This window comes from Aythya ferina, assembly GCF_964211825.1.
Source record: "Aythya ferina genome assembly, chromosome: W".
NCBI classification, from domain to species: Eukaryota; Metazoa; Chordata; class Aves; order Anseriformes; family Anatidae; genus Aythya; species Aythya ferina.
This window is the reverse complement of record NC_140313.1, coordinates 2,672,892-2,693,592: the sequence shown is the minus strand read 5'-3', so window position 1 is coordinate 2,693,592 and position 20,701 is coordinate 2,672,892. Positions and strand designations below refer to the sequence as shown.

The 20,701-nt window shown below is 46.7% G+C and overlaps 1 protein-coding gene across 6 annotated transcripts in view; it reads left to right on the top strand.

Annotated features, from left to right (window-relative positions):
• LOC311426259 (AP-4 complex accessory subunit RUSC2-like) overlaps nt 1–20,701 on the top strand; it is a 117,116-nt gene that overhangs the window by 69,013 nt on the left and 27,402 nt on the right. The window contains exon 1 of one of the 6 annotated variants that reach the window (XM_084502486.1): nt 5,539–5,588. The exons of the other annotated variants lie outside the window; for them this stretch is intronic. The gene's annotated coding sequence lies outside the window, so the exon portion shown is untranslated. Of the gene's footprint in view, nt 1–5,538; nt 5,589–20,701 lie in introns of those variants that run through there. 6 annotated transcript variants of the gene reach the window in all.

The following is a 20,701-nucleotide window of genomic DNA, read 5'->3' as shown; positions in this document are numbered from 1 at the left end:
TAACCTTGCATATTCAAAAGTGATTGTACAGCATAGCAGTGGGGAGTATGTTAAGCAGATAAGGGAAGGTCCCACTGTCCCAAAATAAGGAGGATAGCTAAGAAAAACAGGATGAGCAGTACAAAATCAGTAAAAACGATAATCACAGGCCCTCTAGTTAGGAGAGAAGAAGGGGAAAAAAAAAAAAAAAAAAAAGGAAAAGGAGAAATTAATGGTTGGTCAATTCAAATTGTGTATATATATGGTACAGAAGAGTGTTGAGTAGCTTGTGAACCTGTAGTACTCAGCCAATGAGGAAACGGGAGAAATCAGGTGTCAGGTAATAGGGAATATAAGGTTATGATAAATTTTTACTGTATGCTCCTGCTTGCAGGACACCCGCCATTGCAATCGTGAATAAAATAGCTTCACAGAAGATCCTGTCTGAAGAAAAATACTGAGATTTTTTCTCACAGGGGGGCGAGAACTCAAGTTATCTATTTGATCTTTGAATCAAAGAGTTGCTTAACCATGATGCAGTCAACACTGGGAAAATCTTGTGCTCCTGAGTGTTGGCTAACACAGACATGATTTGACACCAATTAGATCATTGCTAAGCTCCTTCTGGCCCCCAGGGAATGGGCTCTTCAGGTGCTACTCTTGAAGGGAGAAGGGAGTCCGTGCTCCCTACATAGTTAGGCTAATCTCACTGGTTTGTTTTAATACCAGAACCACGCCTGATTATGGGTAAACTGGCACCAACTGCAATTACTTCTGGAGAAGTGTGACCTAAATGCTTTCAATGGGCAGGCTTTTCTCCATTCTGCTCTGCATACATTGGTGCAGGAGCAACCACATACCTACTTAGCCTCCTTTTACCTGGTACTTCAGTAAGGCTTTTGACACTGTTTCCAACAACATTCTCCTCAAGAAACTGGCTGCTTGTGGCTTGGACTGGCGTATACTTCATTGGGTTAGAAACTGGCTGGATAGCTGGGCCCAAAGAGTTGTGGTGAATGGAGTCAAATCCAGTTGGAGGCCAGTCACTAGTGGCATTCCCCAGGGCTCGGTACTGGGGCCAGTCCTCTTTAAAATCTTTATCGATGATCTGGATGAGGGGATCGAGTGCACCCTCAGTAACTTTGCAGATGACACCAAGTTAGGTGCGTGTGTCGATCTCCTCAACGGTAGGAATGTTGAGGGATTTTTGAAAAAGCAAGGAGGCCATGACTTGCTGCAGCTGAGCAAACCAAGCTACCAGGATGACTATGAGAATTTCCCATGACGTTGCCCAACTGAGGAATTTTAAAAATATTGTTGCCAGCAGCTGGCTTCAAGGACGAGATCTATGTGACTGCTAATCACAAGGGGGTTGTTTTCTTGCAGGTGGGGTTGTTTACTTGCAGTTGTTTGTCTGACTGCTTTTGACCAATAATCTTGTGTGAGACACTATCTGCCCCTGTTAAGTTTGCTATAAAAGTCAGGCTATTCGGGTAATAAAGGGAGAGCATGATCTGACCATACTGGTGTCTGTCGTGTTTTCGGCCGTCCTTCCTGCAACATAGGAAGGCTCTTCAGGAGGATCTGGATAGGCTGGACCGATGGGCTGAGGTCAACTGCATGAAGTTCAACAAGGCCAAGTGCCAGGTCCTGCACCTGGGGTGCAATAACCCCAAGCAGAGCTACAGGCTGGGAGATGAGTGGTTGGAAAGCTGCCTGGCGGAGAAGGACCTGGGAGTATTGGTTTAAAGTCGGCTGAATATGAGCCAGCAGTGTGCTCAGGTGGCCAAGAAGGCCAACAGCATCCTGTCTTGTATAAGAAGCAATGTGGCCAGCAGGGCTAGGGAAGTGATTGTCCCCCTGTACTCGACTCTGGTGAGGCCATACCTTGAGTACTGTGTTCAGTTTTGGGCCCCTCGCTACAAGAAGGACATCGAGGTACTCGAGAGAGTCCAGAGAAGGGCGACGAAGCTGGTGAGGGATCTGGAGAACAAGTCTTATGAGGAGCGGCTGAGGGAGCTGGGTTTGTTCAGCCTGGAGAAGAGGAGGCTCAGGGGCGACCTTATTGCTCTCTACAGGTACCTTAAAGGAGGCTGTAGCGAGGTGGGGGTTAGTCTATTCTCCCACGTGCCTGGTGCCAGGACGAGGGGGAATGGGCTAATTTTGTGCCAGGGGTGTTTTAGGTTAGATGTTAGGAAGAACTTCTTTACTGAGAGGGTTGTGAGGCATTGGAATGGGCTGCCCAGGGAAGTGGTTGAGTCACCATCCCTAGAGGTATTTAAAAGATGTTTAGATTTCACAGAACTGTAGGGGTTGGAAGGGACCTTGAATGATCATTGGGTCCAACCCCCCTGCCAAAGCAGGTTCCTTAAAGCAGGCTGCCCATGTAGGCATCCAGACAGGCCTTGAATATCTCCAGAGAAGGAGACTCCACAACCTCCCTAGGCAGCCTGTTCCAATGCTCCATCACCCTCACTGTGAAGAAGTTCTTTCGCATGTCAGTGCGGAACTTCCTGTACTCCATTGCCCCTTCCTGTGCAGCCATTGCCCCTTGTCCTATCCCCACAAACCACTGAGAAGAGGTTGGCTACATCCTTCTGTCCCCCACCCCTCAGATATTTATATACACTGAGGAGATCCCCTCTCAGTCTTCTCTTCTCCAGGCTGAACAGACCCAGGTCTCTCAGCCTTTCCTCATAAGGAAGATGCTCCAGGCCCCGTATCATCTTTGTGGCCCTCCCCTGGACTCTTTCCAGGAGATCCCTGTCTTTTTTGTACTGGGGAGCCCAGAACTGGACACAGTACTCCAGGTGAGGCCTACCCAGGGCAGAGTAGAGTGGTAGGATCACCTCCCTTGACCTGCTGGCCATGCTCCTTTTAATGCACGCCAGGATCCCATTAGCCCTCTTGGCCACAAGGGCACAGTTCTGGCTCATGGTCAACCTGTTGTCCACCAGGACCCCCAGGTCCTTCTCCGCAGAGGTCCTCTCCAGCAGGTCGTCCCCCAACCTGTACTGATACATGCGGTTGTTCCTTCCCAGGTGCAGGACTGTACACTTGCTCTTGTTAAACCTCATTTGGTTTCTTCCTGCCCAGCTCTCCAGCCTCTCCAGGTCTCGCTGAATGGCAGCACAGCCTTCTGGCATGTCAGCCACTCCTCCCAGCTTTGTGTCATTGGCGTACTTGCTGAGGGCAGACACTATTCCCTCATCAAGGTCGTCGATGAAGATGTTGAACAAGACCGGACCCAGCACCGACCCCTGGGGAACACCGCTAGTCACAGGCCTCCAGCCAGACTCCACGCTGCCGATCACTACCCTCTGAGTTCGGCCAGTCAGCCAGTTCTCAACCCACCTCACTGTCCACTCCTCTATCCCACACTTTCTCAGCTTTGCTATCAGGATGTCATGGAAGACAGTATCAAAAGCCTTGCTAAAGTCAAGGTAGATGACATCCACCACTCTCCCCCCATCTACCCAGCTGGTGATGCCATCATAGAAGGCAATGAGGTTGGTCGAGCACGACTTCCCCTTGGTGAATCCAAGGGAATAGATGTTGAACTTAGTGATATGTTTTAGTGGAGGACTTGTTATTGTTAGGTCAGAGGTTGGACTCGATGATCTTGAAGTCTCTTCCATCCTAGACAATTCTGTGATTCCAATTTACTTAAATTATTTATTAATTGTTAGAAATGGCTCAGGATTCAAATTAGGATTAAATAAAAAATAGGATTTATTAAAAGAATATAAAGGAATAGAGGTAAGCAAACAGCGCTGGGTGCACCGGGAGTCTCTGCTCCACCAGGACGCACACCAAGTACATCAAGCAGCTGATTTTTATGCTCCTAGACTAATACATATTCATTACTACTTCTAAAAAAAATAGATTATTATAATTAGCTTCCGGGGTCCAGTCCCTCCTACTGGAGCATGCGCATCAGTCTCCTCTGGGGGTCTCTAGGGGTCTTTCATGCTGAAGGCTCGTAGTCTTCCTCTCCAAGCTTTTTTCTCGTCTTTCCCCTTTGTACTCCTTTGGCACCGTATCAAGTTTATAGAACATTTCCTGCAGGTCTTGTCTCCCAGCTGTCCTTCAGCTTCTTTTTTCTTCTTCTTAATCTCTTGGCCACCTGGCCAGATATCAGAGGCCTGCATAGTATCCCATAACAGTCACTAGTTGTTATCAGTTGTTCTGAAACCCCCAGACATCAAAGACTTCATACAAACACAAATAGCTTTCTTATTGACACTTCACCAGTAATTAAAACATTCTTCACCAGCCATTCACAGGGACAGTCACACCTATTGCAGTGTTAAATTAATCTCGAAGAAGACAGAAAAAAGGCTGTAACTGTTAGAAATAGAAGTCCGGAATAACAAAGGCAAACAGGTTCATAAATTTGAGGAGTATTTTCTGAAGACTTGATAAATTGACTAGAATGAGGGGGAGACTGGGACACACTGCATCTGTGGTTCAAGAATTAAATTGCCAGTGCAGGGCCCAGAGGCAGACAGGACTGTTCTTTATGGACACGAATTGTTAAAACATTCCTAACATTAAGGCACCTTCTTTTGGTCCCCCTCTGGGGCTCCCATGGCAAAGAGCAGGGACACAGGCATTGTACTTCTTACCACATGTGTTCTGTGTAGCTCAGATAGCATAGCTGTTCTCACAGATGTCCTTCTCGGCAGGGAAAATGACCCATCTGGACCATTGTGCTAGGGAAATTTGTTGTTCTTTGTAGTGAGGCTATTTCCAGTGCCTGCTTGCACTGTATTTTTCCCCACGTAGACTAGCTTTCAGACCTTTCCCAGTAACTCAACTGATAAAGTCGTAAGCCCACATATAGGAAGATCCAGTGGAGGTGTAAATAATTCATGTCTCTGGTCCCAAGATATTGCTGGCCCACCCTGAGTATTTTCCCTGGCTTTGCCTAGTTTCTTCTTATGATCCATGGCAGGAGCAACACATCTGCCCTGAGGTTTGGCTTGCTGTGGCTGCCGTCTCCATCAACGCTTGTTAGCATGTGAACAGTTGTAGTCACTTTTAAAGTTTTCTTGCCTGAATATGGCTTATCACGAGCAGTGATTGTAGCTTGACCCTTCAGAAGAACAGCAAGTGGATTTCAGCAGACATCTGCACTTAGTCATTTTCTACTGCCAACAAAATGTTCTCTCTAGTCCACATTCAGTGGCATCTTACTTAATCTACTGCTAAGAGATATCCTCCAGCTGCAGGTCATAGTGCTTGAAATGGCCACTGAGGGGAGCATCTTCCTTACTCAGATGTCTTGCCTCAGCTCCATGTCATATGCCTCATTTTCATTTCTGCAGACACCTGCTATTTATAATTATTGGATGTATAAAGCACTCTGAAGGTGGTGACTACTCCTTGTTTCTGTAAACCTGACAGCCTTCTTGGTCCCACTTGCTTTCCTTCTATTTTTCCTCTTTTCCCTGACTTTTAGGGAGGACTTGAGAGAGGAAAGGTGAAGCTGCAGGGAGCACAGAGAGACCTCAGACATTCCTAGAGGTCTCTATCCCTTAGGACAGTAGGCCTAGACAGTTCATGGCACAATAACAGGGGAGGAGAGGAGGAACTGTCAGAAACAGGTATGTCCCAACACTGACAAGCAGTGGGCATGACAGTGGTTATCACACAAAGGTGGCAACACTCATCACAGGTCATTCAGCATACTTTTGACCATATCTTTTTGAGACACCGATAGCAGTCATTGATCCGTTGAGATATCTATTCTCTGAGCTTCTGCTGATGACTGTGCAAGCTTTACAGACCCCCAAAAAAGCCTCCATCTCTGTAACTGACCCCTCAAAGACTTTGTGCTGCTGACAAGGTTTGGTACTGCAGGGTAGTAGAAATACTTTTAACTGAAGCAACATGTTTGTATTTGTCCTGGAGGTACAGAGGGGTGATTTCTCTCTTTACCAGAGGATGTTCCACAGACAGTATTTTGGTCTCCTATCTTGTTGCCTGCTTTCCCCTTGGCACGAGTTGAGGTTAAAAAAAAGAAAACCCACAAAAACCTCTTGGCCTGCTGATAAAAGCAGAAGGAGAATCTTCTTTCATGGAGGCAGGCCACCAGACCTCGCTGATTAAATAAGCAAATTTCACCAGACAAAATTTCTTTCAGTCCAGACCTTAGTCTGTGATTGAGAACCCTGTTATCTCTTGAGGACCCACAAAGAGAATTTGCATGAAGACAGGTAAAACTCCACACACACCTACCCCAAGTATTTGTGGAAGTTGAGGATGCAAAACCCCCACAAACCAACCTCCAGATGCAGGGAAAAGAAACTCCTTTCCTCAGAGAATGTATATTTGAAAAAAAAAAAAATCCCTTGGTTTCTTCTATGCTAGTCTTTTTGTAAGCCTGGATTTTTTTGAACTTAATGCTGACTTAGATAAATGGTATAAGAGTGTTACAAGGACAGCTACAACAGTGTACTTTGCCAGGTTCCAAATTATCTGGCTTTGAACTACCAAAAGCCATGCTTTTGATGTCATGCTGGCCATTGAGGAACTTTACTGATGAACATCTATATTTAAATGTTAAGGTACATAAGAAAAGGAATGGAAAAATATTGCAGAGTTTTTTAATGTTGATACATAAAGCAGAGGGCATCCCACCATCGATTGGGAAAGCATGTGCAATTAATTAGTCACCCCAGATCAGAAGGATGACTAAAGACTTGGTGGGAACTGAGGAACTGCCCAGGAATCTGCACAAAGTCCTGGAAAACTTTCATAACTGGAGAGACTGAAGAAACTGAGATTATTTCTGTGAAATGGGAAACTGTAGGATTCATGATATGAAATAATGAATGGTCTAGAGAAAGAAGATAGTGATTGATGTGCTGCCCAGCTTGTAACGTCAAAGTATTCCAGAGAATTAAGGAGGATTATTTGAAAATAATAATAAGAATAATTTTCACATACTGTGATTAATTAGTCCATGAATCTTACTGTTAAACTCAAAGCCCAGCAATATTCCCAAATGGCTTGGCATTTGTGTGAATAACAAGACTACCCAGTGTATTTATAGCACATGTTCAGAACTGAAGTTGCAGAGTTTTGAAACCTCCTGGCTGAGTTGAGGCCTATCTCAGTGTAAGGGCTTAGTAGGGACAAATTCTTCCTCACAACATGATGTAGATACTTCTTCTTTGAGACTTCTTGTACAGAAAGGACACAACTTCAAGAAAGAAGATTTCCAAATCTGTGCATGTCCTATATAGGAAGACCTGGGAGCCTACTGTCTTGAGGGGTCTCCTCTACCCTCTTGAACGTGCTTGAAGTGATTTAAAGCAGAGTAGTCATCCCTCTGGTGCATCCTCAGGAATGTTGATCTGCTCCTCCAGTACAGAGCCAAGGATCATCTCTGCTCTCCCTTTTTCTTCAGTATAATAGGTCTATGCATCCTCTGCAACCCAGAAAGACTTTCCTTAGCAGACCTTGGTTAATCCAGATTTATCAGATTTAGTTAGATAGACCCTTAATGCTCTGTTGAGCCCAGTCATTCTGAGCCTAATTAGCAAATGAGCTGTCTTCTGGAGCATTATCCTAAAATAAATGTCTCACTCAGGGCAGCTGATCACTGTCCCAGCTGGAGCTTTACAAGCCGAGTTTGGTTTGAGTTGTCGGCCCCTGTTGAGGGATAAGTTTCTCCTCTCAGAAGAAAAGTATTCGTAATCATTACTAGAGCCTGGTCTGCTTCATAAGTATTTTATTAAGGTTCTGGCTTGCCTTTTGTTAGTTATGTTGCATGGAAAATATTCTGTTATGTAAATTAATGCTGCAGTTTCATCCAGATCTTCTGAGTTCTGCCTTGCCACTGTGCAAACACACAAGTGGAGAGAGACGGGTGTCGGGATGGGGGAAAGCTCTTGTATGTGAGCAGGATGAAAAGCTTGGGACTGCTCAGAGGGGTGGCAAATGCAATAAGAAATATAATGCTCTTCCTGTCCTAACACAAGGACAAATAATGAAGGTAAATGTTGGTAAATTCTAAAGGACTGACTGACAGCTACTACTGTGTCATGTAATTATCTATGAAGCTCAACGATTCAGGATGTTATAGGGTTCAAAGGTTCAGAAAAAATGGACACTATCAAGGATGTCAAGAAAATGTAGTATTATGATTATAAGGGCACCTAGCTGTTTATGGAGGGGTTATGAAACCTGCTTCTGGCATAAAGCATTCTCAAGTGGAGGCTGCCCATGCCAGGAGGGGGAAAATGGAACAGCCAGTCACTTGTTCGCCCATTTTGGGATTATTACACCTCATTCTGAGCCTCTGAACTCTGCTGGCAAAGGCGAAGGACTGGGCTGTACTGGCCATCTGATTCAGTCCACAGACTTATGTGTTCCCATGCTGAAATTAAAAATTCCCTGAGGCTGGTGATCCATGAAGGCTAAATATGTTCATCTGTCCATTGCTTCTTTCTCCTCCCTCTGTTTCTGAGCTAGTGGCAACAGTTGGCTTAGAATTTGTAATTCCTGGAAAAAAACAGCATTCTTGGTAGACTTGTTTTGGGCAGGGAGGTCACATCAAGACCTGCTGTGTGGGGCAAAGAGCAGTTTCTAATCTCACACAGTCTCACTGTGCGCTGAGAGCTGGGAAGGGTTAAAGTTTTCTGCAGTCTTGGCAGGAGTCAGCTGTTGGACATAGCTACTGTTTGAAAAAACATTTAGATTTGCAGTGTGTGGAGGAACATCTAATAAAAACAGCCTGCTGCTGGGATGTTTTTCTGTTTGTGTTTGCTTTTGGGGTTTCTGATCCAGTTGCACACAGTATGTACTAAATTCCTTGTACAACTGAATCATTTAAAAGTAATAAAGCTCTGCAAATGCAGGTATTCTGGACAGCTGGCAGAACTGATGCCCATCGCTGTGAGGTAACACCATACCTGCATTGCTTCTGGCTACTGTAACAAACCATTGGCTACTGTAACAAACATGGCTACTGTAACAAATCATTATACCACCACTGTGTTCAAGTCTGAAAATTATTCTGTAAGGGCTTTTTGACGTCTGTCTGTTTTATTTATGGTGAGTTGTGGGAGTAATACTTTAGTTGTTTCAAGACCCATGTTACCCATGTTTTTTTCTTCAATTTCAACTGAATACCATATCCACGTTTGCTGCCCATTCTGCTATTGCTGTGTTGCTATATTTATAACATAATGTTAATACATCTAGGTTGTACATCTATAATCTGCTGTCCCAGAAATGGTTGTTTTTCACTTGATACTGACTGATTCGTATATATGTGGAGCTCTGGGCTGAGCAGACAGTAAACATAATTTCACAGCCTCTTTAACTCAGCTGTCATGACTGAGTTCCTTATTTCTCACACTTTCATCCATGGTCATTGATACTTTTGCCTTGCAGTAAGGATTCAGGCTTGCTTTGCAGCTGTGATTCCTGCCAGGCATGGTCTTGACAGAAAAGCAATGCCGTCTTAATCTGGATAGAGAGCAAGTAATAATGAAGTCATGCAGCCATGGAGTGGCTTGTATGTATGTATGTTCTGACCTGTGCTGCAGTAAGAACTTATTTCCTGTGAAGACAGACCTTTTTTGTCCCTTTTAGGGCTTAGCTCATCTCTTTTCCCCAAGTCATGAAGGTGACAGGGGATCTAGAGATCCATCTTGAGATGGAGCTGTCTTCATTTGCTTTCTTTGTGCATATGAAACTTCTGAAATTATCCTCCCATAACCTTTGGATAAGCAGGACCTCTCTTTTGCCACAGCCTGAGCAAAGTTGAGCTGTCTGAAGCCATCTTCCAGGAAATGTTAGGAAAGTCCTGAGGGCCTAGTGGGAGAGATTTGTGACCTATTAATTCTAGGGATGCTTCACATCCCCAGCAACCCCTGAAATCTCCAATACTGAGAACATTCCCACACATATGAAGCATCTGTGCCCTCTGCCTCTTGCTGTGATCTTGGGAGCCTTCACCCCTGCAGTGCACACCTGAGCAAAAATGGCTGCTTGTTAACAGTTGCATGTAGCTATATAACATAATATCATATGATGGGAACAGCCTTGCCATCTTGTGTGCCTCCAGGCAAAAGTCAGGGAACCAGCTTTGATCCATGAAGCCGAAGACATGGTCCTCAGCTGCTCATGTCTGCACAAAGAGCATATTCATGAAGTAGCCAGCTGATAGTCACAGCCCTACTTTGTGTCTAAGCCCTGGAGAAACTGCAGCCAAGGAGGAGTTCAGCCTGACATCTGAGCTACTGATTCTGCCCAGTAATTTAATTTGCTTACACATGTAGGATTTTTTTCTTTTCAGCGTGGGTTCTTGAAGACTTTGGAAATCATCACAGAATCACAGAATCATCTAGGTTGGAAGAGACGTCCAAGATCACCTAGTTCAACCTCTGCCCTAACACTAACAAGTCCTCCACTAAACCATATCACTAAGTTCAACATCTAAACGTCTTTTAAAGACCTCCAGGGATGGTGACTCCACCACTTCCTTGGGCAGCCCATTCCAATGCCTCACAACCCTCTCAGTAAAGAAGTTCTTCCTAATATCCAACCTAAAACACCCCTGGCACAAAATTAGCCCATTCCCCCTCGTCCTGGCACCAGGCACGTGGGAGAACAGACCAATCCCCACCTCTCTACAGCCTCCTTTAAGGTACTCGTAGCGAGCAATAAGGTCTCCCCTGAGCCTCCTCTTCTCCAGGCTGAACAAACCCAGCTCCCTCAGCCGCTCCTCGTAAGACTTGTTCTCCAGACCCCTCACCAGCTTTGTTGACCTTCTCTGGACTCTCTCAAGCACATCGATGTCCTTCTTGTAGCGAGGGGCCCAAAACTGAACACAGTACTCAAGGTATGGCCTCACCAGAGCTGAGTACGGGGGACAATCACTTCCCTAGCCCTGCTGGCCACACTGCTTCTTATACAAGACAGGATGTTGTTGGCCTTCTTGGCCACCTGATCACGCTGCTGGCTCATATTCAGCCGACTATAAACCAATACTCCCAGGTCCTTCTCCACCAGGCAGCTTTCCAACCACTCATCTCCCAGCCTGTAGCTCTGCTTGGGGTTATTGCGCCCCAGGTTCAGGACCCGGCACTTGGCCTTGTTGAACTTCATACAGTTGGCCTAAGCCCATCGGTCCAGCCTACCCAGATCCTCCTGCAGATCCTTCTTACCCTCAAGCAGATCAACACGCACCTAACTTGGTGTCGTCTGCAAACTTACTGAGGGTGCACTCGATCCCTTCATCCAGATTATCAATAAAGATATTAAAGAGGACTGGCCCTAGTACTGAGCCCTGGGGGACTCCACTAGTGACCGGCCTCCAACTGGATTTGTTCCATTCACCAAAACTCTTTGGGCCCAGCTATCTGGCCAGTTTCTAACCCAACAAAGCATACGCCAGTCTAAGCCATGAGCAGCCTGTTTCTTGAGGAGAATGCTGTGGGAGACGGTGTCAAAAGCCTTGCTGAAGTCAAGGTAGACCACATCCACAGCCTTTCCCTCATCCACCAAGCGCGTCACTTTGTCATAGAAGGAGATCAGGTTCATCAAGCAGGACCTGCCTTTCATAAACCCATGCTGACTGGGCCTGATCATCTGGTTGCCCTGTAAGTACCACGTGATGACACTCAAGGCAATCTGCTCCATGAGCTTCCCTGGCACTGAGGTCAAACTGACAGGCCTATAGTTTCCCGGGCCTACCCTCTGGCCCTTCTTGTAGATGGGCATCACGTTTGCTAGCCACCAGTTGACTGGGACCTCCCCTGATAGCCAGGACTACCGATAAATGATGGTAAGTGGCTTGGCCAGCTCTTCCGCCAGTTCTCTCAGTACCCTCGGGTGGATCCCATCCGGCCCCATCAACTTGCTTATATCCAAGTGCTGTAGCAGGTCACCAACCATTTCCTGGTGGATTATGAGGGCGACATTCTGCTCCCCATCCCCTTCCACTAGCTCAGGGTACTGGGTATCCAGAAAACAAACCATGTAGCAGCCAGGCACCAGAACCCAGCTGGATCCATGGTTCAGGAAGGAACTGTGTAATTTCTGCTCTTGTAAAATCTTAGATATGCTTTCAATATGCTCAGGCTGGAAGACACTATGGAAATGTGGTCCCTCCTCCTGCTGCTGCCACTACAGTGTCTGCAATAAGAAAGGATTTACTGTGCTTGGAGTTTAATTCCGCAGCAATTTCAGTGAGATATTAACAGCTAGCAACATCAAAGTCTCTTTCTCCTCTGTAGATTTGAATATGGTAATTAGGAGCATATGTGGTGGGGGCTGGGGCAGAGGACAGCTGGAGGAGGAGGAGGAGCAGATTCCAACCCAGATCACCTGGGCCATGTCCCTGAGTCACAGCCTGCAAGTGGCTCCTGCTGAGTGCCAGCTGGTGAGTCACAGAGCAAGGGAGCACAGACATGGGAGAAACTGTTTCAGTCACTGTCCAGTGGTGGCTGGTATAGAGCTGCTGTTTGAGCTATTGTTAATGCCTTCTGTAACTCAAAATGCCCCAAACAGCTGAGATTTCTTTTCCTCTGACTAGGAGGCAGTACCTGCTGATCCTAGTTATGTCATCATTAGGCATGCACGTACTACTTATTATTACTTTCATCTCACTTGCCTTGTCATCTCTGCTGGCAAGCTTCTCATCTCTGACCTGAGCAGCTCCTTGCTGTCATGTGCACAAGGCTGTGATTGACCGTCACATGCTGCAGTTTCCATTTTGAACACATCATAATCCTATATAGTTCTGGGATGTAATGATACATTAATAATGGACTTAGGCTGTCCTGGAAACCTCTGCAAAAATCTCTGGCCCAGGCAGCACCTTGCTGTGGAAAAGAAAGTGGCCTTTTCAGGAATTTGCTCAAGACCACAAGAGGAACCAGCCTGACCTGAGGCAGAAATTTAAGAATTGTCTAGTCCTTCGATCTTGCGGCAGTCCCCTGTAAACACTGGGTGCTGGAATATTCACCCTGGAACCAGGCAGACCACCCTCACTCTGCTCCCTGTTCCCTGAGGGAGGTAAGGGCAGCAGGAGGCTTAGGATGAGTCAAACAACTGCTATTTCATCTTGCACCTTTTCTTTCATTAAACATGCAGGATGATTTATTATATTATTTAATGAAGGTGTGAATTTGGCAGAATTGTATTAATTGGCAATAAATGAACATATGCCCAAACAAATACCATTAGGTAGTCCCACCCTACAACAGTTTATGGGCTTCCCAAGTTGTGGTGGTTTTACCGTGCTGGGCAGCTAAACCCCACAACCGCTCTCTCACTCCCCCTCCTTTAGATGAGGAGGGGGAGAAGTAAAGCAAAGAACAACTCACGGGTTGAGGTAAGGATAATTTAATTAAAGGGAAATAATTATAATAATTAAATAAAGACTACCATGAACTAAACAATTTAACTAAGGGGAAGTAAAAGGGAAAAGGGGAAAAAGGGAGGAAAACAAACAAACAAAATAAATGAAAGCTATATGGAAGTGCAGAGGAAAGAAATTACTCTCTACTTCCCACAAATGAGCGATGATTGACCACGTCCTTGAAGCAAGGCCTCAATGCACGCAGCCGGTGTTCGAGAGGAGGACCGACGTCTTCTCAACAAGAGCCCACCCCTCCCCTCTTCTTCCTGTTTCCACCTTTTATTGCTGAGTGTGACACCACATGGTATGGAATATCCCTTTGATTGGTTTAGGTCAGCTGCCCTAGTGATGTTTCTCTCCTCACTTTTTGCCCACCCCCTAGGAGGGTTAGAGAAAGGCCCAATGCTGTGCCACTGCTGCTCAGCAGTAGACACAACACTGGTGTGATAACACTGCTGTTCCAGCTACAAGTACAGAGTACGGCACTGAATGGGCTGCTGCCGGGAAAGTTAACATTCCAGCCAGACCCAGTACACAAGTCCTCAAATCTATTCTCTTTTAACTCACTTGGATAGATCAGTTCTGTCCCCAGGCTATTCACCCTGTGCCCCTTGTTTTATCTTCATCATGCTGTTCTCTGAATGCCCTCCAGATTGCTGGAATTTTCCTATTGAGATTTAAAAAAAAAAAAAACAACAGAAAACATTCAGTGCTTTCAACCAGTGCTTTCTGGCAGCTTTTGGTTTGACAAAGACAGGGCAGGGATGAGCTGCATTACTGGGATCCTGGAAACTGGTGGCAGAAGCAGTGAGTAGCAGCCCCAAGCCCTGAGAATCCCCACGCTACCTGTCCTGCGAAGTGGCTGGAGGGTGACTTTTGGTTTGGGGTCTTCTCCCAGCCCTTTTGCCCAGAGTTGTGAACTGGAGCCCTCTCTCCGCATGGAGCAATGAAATGTCTGTATTGTGCCCATCTGCAAGCTCACACAAAGTGCTGCTTTTTGCAGCATTTCTACTCATGCTTGTTGTGTAGAGCTGTATGGCTTCTTCAGCTGTGTTAGTGCAAATGTTCTGCAGGAGTCAGGGATTCACATGGAACAATGCTGAAATAACAAGCAGCTCCAATACAAAAGGATTTTTGCCAGTTCATCTATGGAACTAAATGCCCAGCTTTTAACCCTGTTTTTCCATCTTTCACCCTTGCTTAATCTTGGTTCATGTGAGGAAGATGATGATGACTGAAACCATATCCATTCAGAAAGAGGCAGCAAGAACCATCACAGGTAAAAGATTTATATTGGGCATTTGATTTCACAGATGAAGTGGCTGAGATTTGTAGAAACAGTAATATGTTCAGAAGACCCAGCCTCCAAAAAGCCAACATCTCCTCCAACTGACAGTTCTCATGATCTTGCTCCTGCCCCTACTTCCTCCATTCTCTATACACAGTCTTTTTGTATTTAAATCACATTTATTTCTTAAATCTCTGCATGCCTCCCCTGCTATTGCTTTACATTCTGTGAGAAAAGCTGGATCACTGACTTCTGGACCCAGCCATGCTTTGTGTGCAGCTGCCAGCGTTGAGCAGAGCAGGCTATTAAGCAATCAGTTATGGAACTCTGAAAGCGTGCCCAGAGTGGTAACAGATAGCGAGATATGCCTGGAGGTCTGTGACCACCACACCTCGCCATCAGCACTTAGAGGCAAGGCCCAGATGGCTTCTGCACCTTCCCAGAAGTGTTATAGTGGCAGGAAGCTGTGCTTCAGAGGCCAAGGAGCTGCACTGACAACCCTCAACTTAGCACAGCGTCCTCAGCGGTTGAAGGTGGAGCAGAGGAGGAAGGTGGAGGCCTCTATGTAGTGCTTGGCAAGGCCTGACAAGGAGTGGCTGCATCCTTTCTAGAACACGACGTGGCTTGGCCAGCAGCTCTCAGGTCAGTGCTGAACCACCCTTTGGTGCTCAACACTCCTCCCCCTCGACTTACCTAGAGCTTTGCTGCAGCTCAGAGCTTTTGCCATATGGATATGTGGGGTAGGCACTGATAAGCAATTCTTCACCACACCATAGGTATCTCGTTGCGGTTTAACCCAGCTGGCAGATAAGCACCACACAGACATTCGCTCACCCTCCCCCCTCCCTCTCTGGGATGGGGGGGAGAGTTAGAAAGAAATGAAAGCCTGTGGGTTGAGATGTGTAAGACAGTTTATTAGGACAGAAAAGAAAGGAAAATAATAATAATAATGATAATAGTACTACTAATCATAATGTGTACAAAATAAGTGATGCACAATGCAATTTCTCACCACCCACTGACCGATGCCCAGCCTATCCTCGAGCAGCTGGTCACCCCACCCCGGCCAGCCCCCCCATATTAATTGTTTAGCATGACATCAGATGGTATGGAATACCCCTTTGGCCAGTTTGGGTCAGCTGTCCTGGGTCTGTCCCCTCCCAGCTCCTGCTGCACCCCCAGCCTGCCCGCTGGCAGGGCAGAGCGAGAAGCTGAAAAGTCCTTGTCTTAGTGTAAGCACTGCTCTGCAACAATTAAAACATCAGTATGTTATCAATGTTCTTCTCATCCTAAATCCCAAACATAGCACCCTACCAGCTACTAGGAGGAAAAAGAACTCTATCCTAGCTGAAACCAGGACACTCATGAAAAGCCATTCTTCTCTGCTTTGTGTTACCTTGACTGGCCTGAGGCATCCCCAGGTAATGAGGTGTCTGGCCCTCGCCTTCTACAGATAACCAATAAGCACCTCAAGAAAGAGCTGACTGAATAAACAACCCATGTTTCCCCCTTTAGCAGCAGATAGTGTCAGTATGGAGCAGGTAAAGAATTTTGACATTTTGACATTCTAGACGCTGAAGTGTCTAGAGTCACAGTGCTCCTTGCTTCCCTCCCAGCCTTGTACTACTGTGACACTTTTCAATTTTCCATTGCTGGGTGATGCTGTGTTTGCTGTTGTGTGTATAGGACTGAGAAAGCTTCAGCACTCTGTGGGCTTGTGCTATTGCAAGTGATAAATAAGAAGAACTAACCTATTTGGCTAAAAGTTTCTGGGTACAGACTGCCTATCCCTACTTCTGGAATCTCTCCTTGCAAAGGGGTGTGATGGCTTTACAAAGAGCTGATCAAAACCAGCAGAATCTGAAACTACTCTGGTTGCTGGATTTTACACCCCAGTGTAGATCTCAACCTACCATACCCTAAACAGAGGAGGGAAGATCCTTCTACAGTCTTCCAGAATGAGGGAGGAAGAGCCAAGAGATGATACAGCCAGGGAGAATGGGTTGGGAAATGAGCAATCCCTATGCTGCTAGTGCCACTGCCTAACCTCCCCGCATCCCTGAGACAGGAGGATGTCCCAAGGGAGAGAGTGGTGTCTAGAGCACAAACAAAAATCATGCATAACACAGAATCACAGAATCACAAAACTGAAGGGGTTGGAAGGGACCTCAAAAGATCATCAGGTCCAACCCCCCTGCCAAAGCAGGTTCCTTAAAGCAGGCTGCCCAGGTAGGCATCCAGACAGGCCTTGAATATCTCCAGAGAAGGAGACTCCACAACCTCCCTGGGCAGCCTGTTCCAGTGCTCCGTCACCCTCACTGCGAAGAAGTTCTTTCGCATGTTGGTGCAGAACTTCCTGGGCTCTATCTTGTGGCCATTACCCCTTGTCCTGTCCCCACAAACCACTGAAAAGAGGTTGGCCAAATCCCTCTGTCTCCCACACCTCAGGTATTTATACACATTGATGAGATCCCCTCTCAGTCTTCTTTTCTCCAGGCTGAACAGACCCAGGTCTCTCAGCCTTTCCTCATAAGGAAGATGCTCCAGGCCCCGTATCATCTTTGTGACCCTCCGCTGGACTCTTTCCAGGAGATCCCTGTCTTTTTTATACCGGGGAGCCCAGAACTGGACACAGTACCCCAGGTGAGGCCTGCCCAGGGCAGAGTAGAGTGGTAGGATCACCTCCCTTGACCTGCTGGCCATGCTCCTTTTAATGCACGCCAGGATCCCATTAGCCCTCTTGGACATCAGGGCACAGTTCTGGCTCATGGTCAACCTGTTCTCCACCAGGACCCTGTGGTGGTTTTACCATGCTAGGCAGCTAAACACCACAACTGCTCTCTCACTCCCTCTCCTTAGATAAGGAAGGGAAGAAGTAAAGAACAAATCATGGGTTGAGATAAGGATAATTTAATTAAAGGGAAATAATAATAATAATAATAATATTAATAACAGTAAAGGAAAGATTATTACGAACTAAACAATTTAACTAAAGGGGGGAAAAAAAAAAGGAAGGGGAAAAGGGAGGGGGAAAGGAAAAAAATGGAGGAAAACAAACAAAACAAATAAAGGCTATGTGGAAGTGCAGAGGAAAGAAATTACTCTCTACTTCCCACAAATGAGCGATGCTTGAGCACATCCTTGAAGCAGGGCCTCAACGAATGTAGCCGGTGTTCGGGAGGAGGACCGTCGTTTTCACAACGAGAGCCCACGGGTTGGGTTGGTTTACGGGGTATGTTTCCAGCCACCCAGTAGTTACTTCTACCATGGTGAGTATGTACCGTTTGCCTTGGCGGATTTGTGGTAATGGTCCGATGTAGTCAATTTGCCAGGCCTCACCATAGTGAAACCCTAGCCACCTCCCCCTGTTCCAGGGAGATTTTACCCTCATGGCTCTTTTGATTACAGCACAGGTCTCACACTCATGGGTAACCTGTGTGATGGCCTCAATGGTCAAGTCCACCCCTCGATCACGAGCCCATCTGTATGTGGCATCCCTCCCCAAATGTCCTGATGTTTCATGGGCCCATCGAGCTACAAACAGCTCACCCTTACATCCCCAGTCCAGGTCCACCTGAGACACTTCAATTTTCGAAGCTCGATCCACTTCTTCGTTGTTCTGATGTTCTTCAGTAGCGTGACTCTTGGGCATGTGGGCATCTACATGATGTACTTTTACATCCAGGTTTTCTACCTGGGCAGCAACATCTTGCCACAGGGTAGCAGGCCATAGAGGTTTACCTCTGCGCTGCCAGTTGGTCTGTTTCCGTTGCTGCAGCCACCCCCACAGAGCATTTGCCACCATCCATGAGTCAGTGTAGAGATACAGTACTGGCCATTTTTCTCTTTCGGCAATCTCTAGGGCTAGTTGTATAGCTTTTACTTCTGCATACTGATTCGACTCACCTTCCCCTTCCATGGCCTCCACAACTCGTTGTGTGGGACCCCACGCAGCAGCTTTCCATTTTCGATGGCTCCCTACCACGTGGCAACATCCATCAGTGAACAACACATACTGCTTTCTGTCTTCTGGCAACTCATTATATGGTGGTGCCTCTTCCGCACAGGTTACCTCTTCTGTCGGCACTCCGAAATCTCTGCCTTCCGGCCAGTCCATAATCTCTTCCAAGATTCCTGGGGGATTAGGTTTTCGCATTCGAGCCCGCTGTGTAATTAACGCTACCCACTTACTCCACGTAGCGTCAGTCGCATGGTGTGTAGTATGGATTTTCTCTTTGAACATCCAATGTAACACAGGTAGCTGTGGTGCCAAGAGGAGCTGTGCTTCTGTATCAACAACTTCTGAAGCAGCTCGAACACCCTCATACACTGTTAATATTTCCTTTTCAGTTGGGGTGTAATTGGCTTCTGATGCTTGATAGCCCCGGCTAGAGAAAACCAGAGGTCGACCTCGAGTTTCTTCTGGGGTTTTCTGCCAGAGGCTCCAGGTGAGGCAATGCTCCCCAGCTGCAGTGTACAGTATATTTTGCACAGCTGGTCCGGTACGGACAGGCCTAAGGGCTACTGCACGAGCTATTTCTTGTTTGATTTGTTCAAAGGCCTGTTGTTGCTCGGGGCCCCACTCAAAATAGTTTCTCTTTCGAGTCACTCGATATAGAGGAGTCACAAGCTGACTCTAGCCTGGCACATGCATTCTCCAGAATCTCACAAGGCCTAGGAAAGCTTGCGTTTCCTTTTTGCTAGTTGGCGGTTATTTTGTTGATCACATCCATCAGAATATGGCCACATCCATTTTGCCATTTTACCCCCAAGAACTGGATTTCCTGTGCAGGCCCCTTGACCTTACTCTGTTTAATGGCAAAAACAGCTTTCATGAGAATTTGGATTACTTTCTTCCCTTTCTCAAAAACTTCTTCTGCTGTGTTGCCCCACACGAGGATGTCATCAACGTACTGCAGGTGCTCAGGAGCTCCCCCTTGTTCCAGTGCAGACTGGATCAGTCCATGGCAAATAGTAGGGCTGTGTTTCCACCCCTGGGGCAGCCGATTCCAGGTGTATTGGATGCCCCTCCAAGTGAAAGCAAACTGCGGCCTGCATGCTGCTGCTAAAGGGATGGAGAAAAATGCATTAGCAATATCAGTTGTGGCATACCACTTGGCTGCCTTTGACTCTAGTTCGTACTGAAGTTCTAGCATGTCTGGCACTGCAGCACTCAGCGGTGGCGTGACTTAGTTCAGGCCGCGATACTCCACCATTAGCGTCCACTCGCCATTAGACTTTCGCACTGGCCACATGGGACTATTAAAAGGTGAGCGAGTCTTGCTGATCACTCCTTGACTCTCCAGCCAGTGAACCAACTCATGGGTGGGTATCAGGGAGTCTCGGTTGGTGCGATATTGCCGTCGGTGCACCATTGTGGTAGCAATTGGTACCTGCTGTTCTTCAAGCTTCAGCAATCCTACAACAGAAGGGTCTTCTGAAAGGCCAGGCAGGGTAGACAGCTGCCTAATCTTCTCTGTGCTCAAAGCAGCTATGCCAAAAGCCCACTGGTACCCTTTTGGATCCTTGAAGTACCCTCTCTTGAGGTAGTCTATGCCAAGGATGCACGGAGCCTCTGGGCCAGTCACAATGGGATGCTTTTGCCACTCATTCCCAGTTAGACTCACTTCAGCTTCCAGTACAGTTAATTGTTGGGATCCCCCTGTCACTCCAGAGATACAGATGAGTTCTGTCCCTTGGTAGCCTCATGGCATTAAGGTACATTGTGCGCCTGTGTCCACTAGAGCTTTGTATTCTTGTGGTTCCAACGTTCCAGGCCATTGGATCCACACAGTCCAATAAATCCGGTTATCCCTCTCCTCTACCTGGCCAGAGGCAGGGCCCCTCTAGTCCTGGTTGGAGTGTCTGCCACTTAATTCTTGCAAATGAGAAGCAGAGGTCCCTTCATCAGGGTCAAGAATTACATCAGCTGTTCTACTGCCTCTGGGGTACTGCCCAATAGAAACTGGAGCAGCATTTTTCTTAGGAGCCCCTCTTTTTTCTGCTGTATTTCCTTTCAGTTCATGTACCCGAGCAGCCAAGTGTGAAGT